Source organism: Phocoena phocoena, chromosome 21 (genome assembly GCF_963924675.1).
Source record: "Phocoena phocoena chromosome 21, mPhoPho1.1, whole genome shotgun sequence".
Classification (NCBI taxonomy): domain Eukaryota; kingdom Metazoa; phylum Chordata; class Mammalia; order Artiodactyla; family Phocoenidae; genus Phocoena; species Phocoena phocoena.
In genome coordinates, this window is record NC_089239.1 from 34,421,489 (window position 1) to 34,431,369 (window position 9,881).

General features: G+C 38.7%; 1 pseudogene; it reads left to right on the top strand.

Moving 5' to 3' along the window:
- The first annotated feature begins 5,831 nt into the window (after positions 1-5,831).
- LOC136141969 (U2 spliceosomal RNA) lies at positions 5,832-5,949 on the top strand (annotated as a pseudogene).
- The last annotated feature ends 3,932 nt before the right edge of the window (positions 5,950-9,881 follow it).

Here is a 9,881-nt window from a genome sequence, read left to right on the forward strand (position 1 = left end):
CCATTCCTCTTTTTGGAGGGATTACCCCACACACCGTGCAGCCTCAGCTTCTTTTTTCTTGCAGTCTGCCCCCTACCATTACTACTTCCTGTCATATGGATGATATGACTCCATCTGTTTTACCAATCCTTTCTGGGATTTTTTAATCTAAATGATTGACTTCTGGTTCCTGAATCATCTGCAAAAGAAGTGATGAATACCTTGGGATCTGTCCCTTTCCACCCTTTTACTCTCAGTCATAATTACCTGAGGTCCATGGTGGATTGAGTCTCGCTGCAGACAGGCGTCGAGTATCAGGCAGGCGTCGGGAGATCTGGTACAGCTCTTCTATTTATATGTTTTTGCTCTAATACAAAAGAACTCGCTCAACTTTTCTGCTCCTTCCTCTGGAGAAAAAGAAAACTGGAAGGGTTGGTTATTTTCTACCCTACGTTTGGGTTTAGGAAGACGAGGCACTTCTCATTGCTAGCAATTGTCATGGCTTTTTAACCCGTCCTTTCCTTCTGTCAGCCCATCACAGGCAGAATGTGCAGTCAGCAGTGGGGGGGAGCAGGGATCTGGGGAATCAGAGCAATCTGCCTCATCTGGCCTTGAGTAGGGGAGGCACCACGGTGTCTCGTTAAAAGGTCCTCTCCTCTCCTTCGGGTTTCCTGCGGAAGTGCAGAGGCAGATTGGCTATGTTAGCAAAGCTCTTCTGCTTGTGGCTCGTGTGAACCGATCTTAACTGGATGTACATGTTCACCGTTTCTCTGACAGTCGGCATTTCCAGAGTGGTTGCAGCTGCACCCAAGGCGGCTGCAAAACACCTTCGAACTGAGAACACTGGCGCTTCCCTGCTGTAAGCAACTGGGGAGGCTTGTGGATTCATCGCTGTACTCTGACACTGTAGAAATACAGAGGAAAAGGGAGTGCTTCTTTCCTAGGATCCCACTTCGGGATGCTGCAGCCAAGACACAGCTGGACACATATTAAAGTCGTCTTTCTGATTAACACTGTGAAAGTGGTTTCCAAGTAAAGATCCTATTCAAATTATTCACAGCATTTCTTCCCTTCCTGGAGTATGTGTCTTTAGTTGCTCAGTTAGATTGGTTTGCATTTAAATGTCGATGACAAACATTTCTTGTATTGTACAGACTGTGCAAGGTGATGGATTTTAGTAGTTATATGTGTACACCTGACAGGTAGCTCACTCTTCAGGGTACTTACTGGTTCTTTAGTTACTCTTTTTTCATCTCAAATTACACACACATTTAAAGATTATAATGACAATTTATTCATTTTAATAATTAGTCCTTATAGACGAAGCTTTAAGTTTAGTCTCTTGGACTGTCTCTTTATGCATTTCTCTTTTCTGAAATACAACATCCCTTCCCTCCTGTATGTCACATTTCTATTTCTAACTCTGAAAATTACCTATGATTCTTTCATTGTATATTTTTGAAATACAGTCAGGTAAGGCAAACACATCTTACCCCCAAGAGTTCTGGGTTATTTTTTTACCCCCTCTCTAAATTAGAATGAAACCCTAACACCAGCACCAAGGTAAGACGGATATGGCCTTGGATATCTTTTATTGCTTTAAGCATTTTACTGGCATTTGACCACACAAAACACCAATATGAACCTCATATGTCCTTTAGATCTATCATGCATTTGCCCTTTTTGCTTATGGCTTTCATTTTTGTCCTTTCAGAAAGCTCTACTTACTTAAGAGAGTACAGAGGCTACTGAGAAAGTAGTTTATCTCAGTAGAGTTACATGAAAATCAACCAACTGGAAAAACACCTTAGACACCAATGGGGTACCAGTTGCACCCATCCCCACGCCTCACTGGTGTGGACATGAATGCTGAGAGTCAACCGGCATTCAGATGTTTTTTACTGGAACAGGTATGGTTGTTGATGCACGTGACAAGCACACAGTAGGTGCTTTAATTGATCCATCGATACATGTATTGAGCTCTTATATTTAATGCATCTTGTCAGAGTTGATCATTTGGTGGGTATTTGTGGGCTTCCCATGTGCTCGTTGCCATAGAGACGACTTTGTTTCCTCATCCCATCTCTACCCCATAGGGATGCACTTCTCTGAAACCATAATATTATGTTAAGAAGTTGAAATATATCCTAAAGTAATCATAGATTCGGGGCCCAAATATCTCATAATTAGAGCTTCAGCTCCTCAGAAAGGGGACAAAATAACACATTGTCTTTATTGCTATGATTTCTATTAGCTAAGTTTAAGCGTGTCTGTTGCGTTTTAAGAAATCGTATGTAAAACATGATTTCTGTCTTTTATGTTGACTTTAGTTTTCGAAGTAGATATCTTTTATTAAGCTAGTAACAACCGTATGTTAGATGTCATCTGATAGCCTAGGGGAATGACAGGTGGCCAGTACTGGAGTTCACATCTCATTATTCTTTGGCTCTACATTCAAACAGGGTTATATCTAAAACTGACACAGTGGTTGATCAGTGACCCAATGAAATGAGCTGTTGAACAGAGAATTCCTGTTCATAGGAGCTGTGTGAAGAATTCATGGTGTGAATGATTACAAATAGTATCCTTGCTGTCTGGGTCAGACAGGAGGCCAGCACTTAATGGTGCATGGAGATTTAACTACCCATATTGGCAGAGATGCTCCTTGTAGGGCAAACATGGGGCCCGGTAACGGGAAACATTTGGAACTTGCATCTCCATCGCCTCTCTGCCTGCTGTGGCAGCGAATCGGTTTATATTATGAATCCTAGCTCCGTATTCACTAGCAGGGACTTTTTTCTCTCAGTTTTGTGGAAGTATATGGGTGCTTATGAAATAGTGACTTAAACGCATATTTTGTTTGCATTAAGTGATCATATGCTTGTATTTCATCTGCCATAACTATAAATGGAGAGATGGCTGGCAACTACAGCTAACCTCTTTATTCATAATAGTTACAATGCCTACCATTCAGAAGTTACTGAATATGCACTTGGCATCATTTACTTTGTAAGTGCCTTTAAGTATGGTTTTAAGTATCTAATATAATTTTTAGGTACTTCGCAACAATTTTATGTGGTCGATATTAAACATATTTTATAGAGGAGAAAACTTTGACAATTAGAATCAATAAAAACCTCATCAGGTCTGGACAAATGAGTTGAAGCTAACGAGATAAGTTTTAGAGTGGATGAAAGCAATGACCTTGCATAGAAAGCCCTACAATTAGCTTTTTAAAAGGCAGCTACAACAGCACGGGATTATGAAGTGAATAAATTGTGTGCGAAGCTTCCCCACTCTCAGCTGCGTTTTCAACAAAGAGCAGTCACAAGTATTTATTGTCCACCACGTGCTAAGCATCCTTGGATTTAGGGGCTGCCACGGCAAACAGGAGAGACAACGTCTCTGCCTTGAAGGGTCTAACATCCTAACGGAAGGAAACAGATACTAAACTTGTACGCAGATGTATAAAGCAATTTAAGCTAGGGGTAAGGGGTATGAATAAATTATAACGGGGCCGTGTACAAGATGGGCTGGGATGTGGGGGTAGTTGACCGCTCATGTAGGGCAGTCTGAGAGCCGCCATTTGAGCTGAGATTGAATGATGAAGAGATCAGAGGAAAATCTGGGGGAAAAGTATTATTAGAAGTAGAAAGAGCAACAAGGCCAACAGCCCTGAGATTTCACAGTAAGTCTGAGCTGTTTACAGAAAGAAAAGAAGGTGGCTGGAAAATACTGAGCAAGAGAAAGGGGAAGTGGGCTGAGGCAGAAGAAACAGGCAGAGTGCAATCCACACAGGCACCAAACGGGAGGAATGGTGACTGTGTTCTGGGTGCCTGATCATTACGTTGGTTTCTTTTTTTTTTTTTTTTTTTGCGGTACGCGGGCCTCTCACTGCCGTGGTCTCTCCCGTTGCGGAGCACAGGCTCCGGACGCGCAGGCTCAGCGGCCACGGCTCACGGGCCCAGCCGCTCCGCGGCATGTGGGATCTTCCCGGACCGGGGCGCGAACCCGTGTCCCCTGCATCGGCAGGCGGACTCTCAACCACTGCGCCACCAGGGAAGCCCACTACGTGGTTTCTTAATACTTCTGTCTGTCACAGCTGCTCAGTGTAAAAGAAATACTTAAACTCTGGGAGTTAAGAGCCTTTAGCTGTTAGACAGAACCCTGATACTAACAGGGTTGTGTTGCTAGAACAGTCCTTGACCATTTCAGGTTTACAACTGCAGTATAAAAAATAAATAGAAATAAATGAATGCTTCTAAGTTTCTAAGGCTCATTAAGTTGAGAAAAGAAGACCAACTCTATTTTATACGTTTCCAAGACCATCACAAAGTTTTGGGAGACAGAAGATTTTTCATTGTTATTCCTCAAACTGTGATGCAAAGCGCAATGTCATTGTATGGGTCTTTCAGAGGAATGGCAAGACCTGGTTTTGTTCATGTTTCTTAATTCATCAGTGGAACTGATATACAAGTGAACATTAAATAGCCAGTAACCTTTGTAAAGAATATATTGGGGTGGCCAAAAAGTTCGTTTGGGTTTTTCAGTAACAGCTTATGGAAAAAACCCGAATGAACTTTTTGGCCAACCTTATATATATGTGCGTGTGTGTGTATATATATATATTGTGTGTGTGTGTGTGTGTGTGTGTGTGTGTATTACAGTTTTTCTCTAAACGAGTGACTGCTGACCCCAGTGTTGTAGTAGCCCTAAATACATCTAATTGTCTAAAAATAAAATTAATTTTAATTTATCTAAATACCTCAAAGCAAATATTATTTATTTTAGAACTTTATTGCAACAAAGCATAAACCTAAAAGATAAAAATAATTGGATATGGAATTTCAAACATATTGAGACTCATTTAATTGCTATAAAAATATACCTATGTGTAAATATAATACACTTTGCTAAGCAAAGTGCAGTTACCAAAATATCAGAATGCCATTTCTGTTAATAATATTTCTGTGTTTCTAATCAGTAATTCATTAGTGTATGGAAATAATTTGTGGAATTTTATATGAAGCAGTTGATTGCCTTTGCTAGACATAAAGACATTTATTTGGAATACTGTTCAATGCTGTGTCCTTTATCACACGTCTCAAATCTGCCATGTTTCTTAGGATATTAATGTACAATGTCAAATGGGATTGAAGCTGAGAAAAATTACCTGAGGGCATTTTTGTTTTGTACTTAAATTTTATTTTGTCATTTATTCTTATTAGCAATCATTAAGCAATTTAATAATTATAAGCTCCATTAACATTTTAATGAGTCTAGTGGCCATTGCTAAGTGTAATTAAACTAGTTTTATTGTATAATATTTTGAAGCTGTGATTAACTTAAGTTTTCCTGTGCTTAGAAGAATAAACCTATGGAGAGACTGCTATTCACCAAGTATCTTATTAACTTATAAGGTACTGATAAAATAGACATTAATGGAGTCAGGAGAGAAATATAATCCCCTGTTGAGTCTATTCGCAAGATAAAACTTTAATCATCTCGGTTTGGAATCAGTCTAGTCCGGACATCATAATTTTATTGAAAGGCGTTTCTTGGATAGAGATGGAAAAAAAGGATGAAGGGATAGTTTCTTTTGGTGATGTTCTGTTCCTCCATTTGTTTCCGCAAGTGTAATTTGTAGGGACAGGATTGGATGAAGTCCGACAGGCTAATGACGTGAAGTAGGTACATGTAACACGTTGAATTATTTGGTACCAAGCAAGGTATATATGCATTCATTGATTAACTTGGAAATTTATTGTAGAAATGAAAAAGTCATTGTCATTTTAGTTTATTTAACAAGTATTTACATAAACACACATTAAAGACATTAAAAATGTGAGCTGATCGCTTCTCGGCGTTTTGGCTAAGATCAAGTGTAGTATCTGTTCTTATCAGTTTAATATCTGATACGTCCTCTATCCGAGGACAATATATTAAAAATGCGAGCCAGTGGTAATTTTCTTTTCTTTTTATTTTTTTACTTATTTGGTTGCGCCGGGTCTTAATTGCGGCACACGGGCTCCTTAGTTGTGGTGTGTGAACTCTTAGTTGTGGCACGTGTGGGGGATCTAGTTCCCTGACCAGGGATCGAACCCAGGCCCCCTGCGTTGGGAGTGTGGAGTCCTAACTGCTGCGCCATCAGGGAAGTCCAAGCCAGAGGTGATTCTCATATTACTTATTAGTATTTCTTACCGGAATCCTCAGTTTGAAACCTGTCTCTTGCTATCACTTAAACCTTCTTCTTAGAAGCTATTTGACTGTATATGAGTGGAAGGTCACTATACGTTACATATTTGTTGTGCCAGTCTTTGGTCTTGCGTGTATTTGGAGATTTGGTCCTTTATTGCTATTGCTGTTAGATAAACTCTGAAATGCTCTCAAGAGTGAGATAGTCTTGTTTTCTGATGAATTGCCTTACATAGAATGCAATTAAGCATTTTACAGGGTAGTAATTTGTATAACATGTATAGCACATGTTTCCTTATGGGAATTACGTGGATTTGCTGTAATTATTAGATTCTGTTGATTGTATTCCATTCTGCTAATGTTTTCAAAGTAAGCATATCAAGCAATTGTACACCATATGCAGTATTTCAGAAACCTCTGGGACATTTTCTTCGATATATCTTGAATGCCACAGAAACATTTTATCATGAAATTTATACTTCCCATTTTAATCCCTCTTTTTGTAATCAAAAAGGTATGTGTATGTACAACATAGACTTCTATAAAATAAAAAATAGGTATTAACAAATACTAATATTACATTATCATCATATATGGCATATACCAGTGATCAAAAATGGAAAATTAACTGTCTTTTTTTTTTTCTTTAATATTCATTGCTGAACTAGATTCGCGTTTGACAGTACTGACACACTTTGGGAATTTTTATACTACAGCTCTAATAAAGTTCTAAACAACCAACATATTACTCAATGTTTTCCTTTACATTTCTGGAAAGAAAGCAATACAAAACGTATTGTTGCATACAGACCATCAACAAAAGAGACTTTTATATTAGTGATGCCCTATTGAAGATTTTTTTTTTACATCTTTATTGGAGTATAATTGCTTTACAATGCTGTGTTAGTTTCTGCTTTATAACAAAGTGAATCAGTTATACATATACATATGTTCTTGTATCTCCTCCTGTATCCCTGTTCCTGTATCTCCTGTATCTCCTCCCTCTTGCGTCTCCCTCCCACCCTCCCTATCCCACCCCTCTAGGTGGTCACAAAGCACCGAGCTGATCTCCCTGTGCTATGCGGCTGCTTCCCACTAGCTATCTATTTTACATTTGGTAGTGTATATATGTCCATGCCACTCTCTCACTTTGTAACAGCTTACCCTTCCCCCTCCCCATATCCTGAAGTCCATTCTCTAGTAGGTCTGTGTCTTTATTCCTGTCTTGCCCCTAGGTTCTTCATGACTTTTTTTTTTTTTTTTAGATTCCATATATATGTGTTAGCATACGGTATTTGTCTTTCTCTTTCTGACTTACTTCGCTCTGTATGACAGACTCTAGGTCCATCCACCTCACTACAAATAACTCGATTTCATTTCTTTCTATGGCTGAGTAATATTCCATTGTATATATGTGCCACATCTTCTTTATCCATTCATCCTATGATGGACACTTAGGTTGTCTCCATCTCCGGGCTATTGTAAATAGAGCTGCAATGAACATTTCGGTACATGACTCTTTTTGAATTACGGTTTTCTCAGGGATTATGCCCAGTAGTGGGATTGCTGGGTCATATGGTAGTTCTATTTGTAGTTTTTTAAGGAACCTCCATACTGTTCTCCATAGTGGCTGTACCAATTCACATTCCTACCAGCAGTGCAAGAGTGTTCCCTTTTCTCCACACCCTCTCCAGCATTTATTGTTTCTAGATTTTTTGTTGATGGCCATTCTGACTGGTGTGAAATGATATCTCATTGTAGTTTTGATTTGCATTTCTCTAATGATTAATGATGTTGAGCATTCTTTCATGTGTTTGTTGGCATTCTTTATATCTTCTTTGGAGAAATGTCTATTTATTTAGCTCTTCTGCCCAATTTTGGATTGGATTGTTTGTTTTTCTGTTATTGAGCTGCATGAGCTGCTTATAAATTTTGGAGATTAATCCTTTTTCAGTTGCTTCATTTGCAAATGTTTTCTCCCATTCTGAGGGTTGTCTTTTGGTCTTGTTTATGGTTTCCTTTGTGGTGCAAGAGCTTTGAAGTTTCACTAGGTCTCATTTGTTTATTTTTATTTCCATTTCTCTAGGAGGTGGGTCAAAAAGGATCTTGCTGTGATTTATGTCATAGAGTGTTCTGCCTGTGTTTTCCTCTAAGAGTTTGATAGTTTCTGGCCTTACATTTTGGTCTTTAATCCATTTTGAGCTTATTTTTGTGTATGGTGTTAGGGAGTGTTCTAATTTCATTCTTTTACATGTAGCTGTCCAGTTTTCCCAGTACCACTTATTGAAGAGGCTGTCCTTTCTCCACTGTACATTCCTGCCTGCTTTGTCAAAGATAAGGTGACCATATATGCATGGGTTTATCTCTGGGCTTTCTATCCTGTTCCATTGATCTATATTTCTGTTTTTGTGCCAGTACCATACTGTCTTGATTACCGTAGCTTTGTAGTATACTCTGAAGTCAGGAAGCCTGATTCCTCCAGCTCCGTTTTTCTTTCTCAAGATTGCTTTGGCTATTCGGGGTCTTTTGTATTTCCATACAAGTTGTGAGATTTTTTGTTCTACTTCTGTGAAAAATACCAATGGTAGTTTGATAGGGATTGCATTGAATCTGTAGATTGCTTTGGGTAGTATAGTCATTTTTACAGTGTTGATTCTTCCAATCCAGGAACATGGTATATCTCTCCATCTGTTTGTATCATCTTTAATTTCTTTCATCAGTGTCTTATAATTTTCTGCATACAGATCTTTTGTCTCCTTAGGTAGGTTTATTCCAAGATATTTTATTCTTTTTGTTGCAGTGGGAAACGGGAGTGTTTTTTTGATTTCACTTTCAGATTTTTCATCATTAGTGTATAGGAATGCCAGAGATTTCTGTGCATTAATTTTGTACCCTGCTACTTTACCAAATTCATTGATTAGCTCTAGTTGCTTTCTGGTAGCATCTTTAGGATTCTCTGTGTATAGTATCATGTCATCTGCAAACAGTGACAGCTTTACTTCTACTTTTCCGATTTGGATTCCTCTTATTTCCTTTTCTTCTCTGATTGCTGTGGCTAAAACTTCCGAAACTATGTTGAATAAGAGTAGTGAGAGTGGGCAACCTTGTCTTGTTCCTGATCTTAGTGGAAATGCTTTCAGTTTTTCACCATTGAGGATGATGTTGGCTGTGGGTTTGTCATATATGGCCTTTATTATGTTGAGGAAAGTTCCCTCTGTGCCTACTTTCTGCAGGATTTTTATCATAAATGGGTGTTGAATTTTGTCGAAAGCTTTCTCTGCATCTATTGAGATGATCATATGGTTTTTCTCCTTCAGTTTGTTAATATGGTGTATGACGTTGATTAATTTGCGTATATGAAGAATCATTGCACACCTGGAATATACCCCACTTGATCATGGTGTATGATCCTTTTAATGTGCTGTTGGATTCTGTTTGCTAGTATTTTGTTGAGGATTTTTGCATCTATGTTCATCAGTGATATTGGCCTGTAGTTTTCTTTTTTGTGTGGCATCTTTGTCTGGATTGGTATCACGGTGATTGTGGCCTCGTAGAATGAGTTTGGGAGTATTCCTCCCTCTGCTATATTTTGGAAGAGTTTGAGAAGGATAGGTGTTAGCTCTTCTCTAAATGTTTGATAGAATTTGCCTGTGAAGCCATCTTGTCCTGGGCCAGATGTTTGTTTGTTGGAAGATTTTTATCACAGT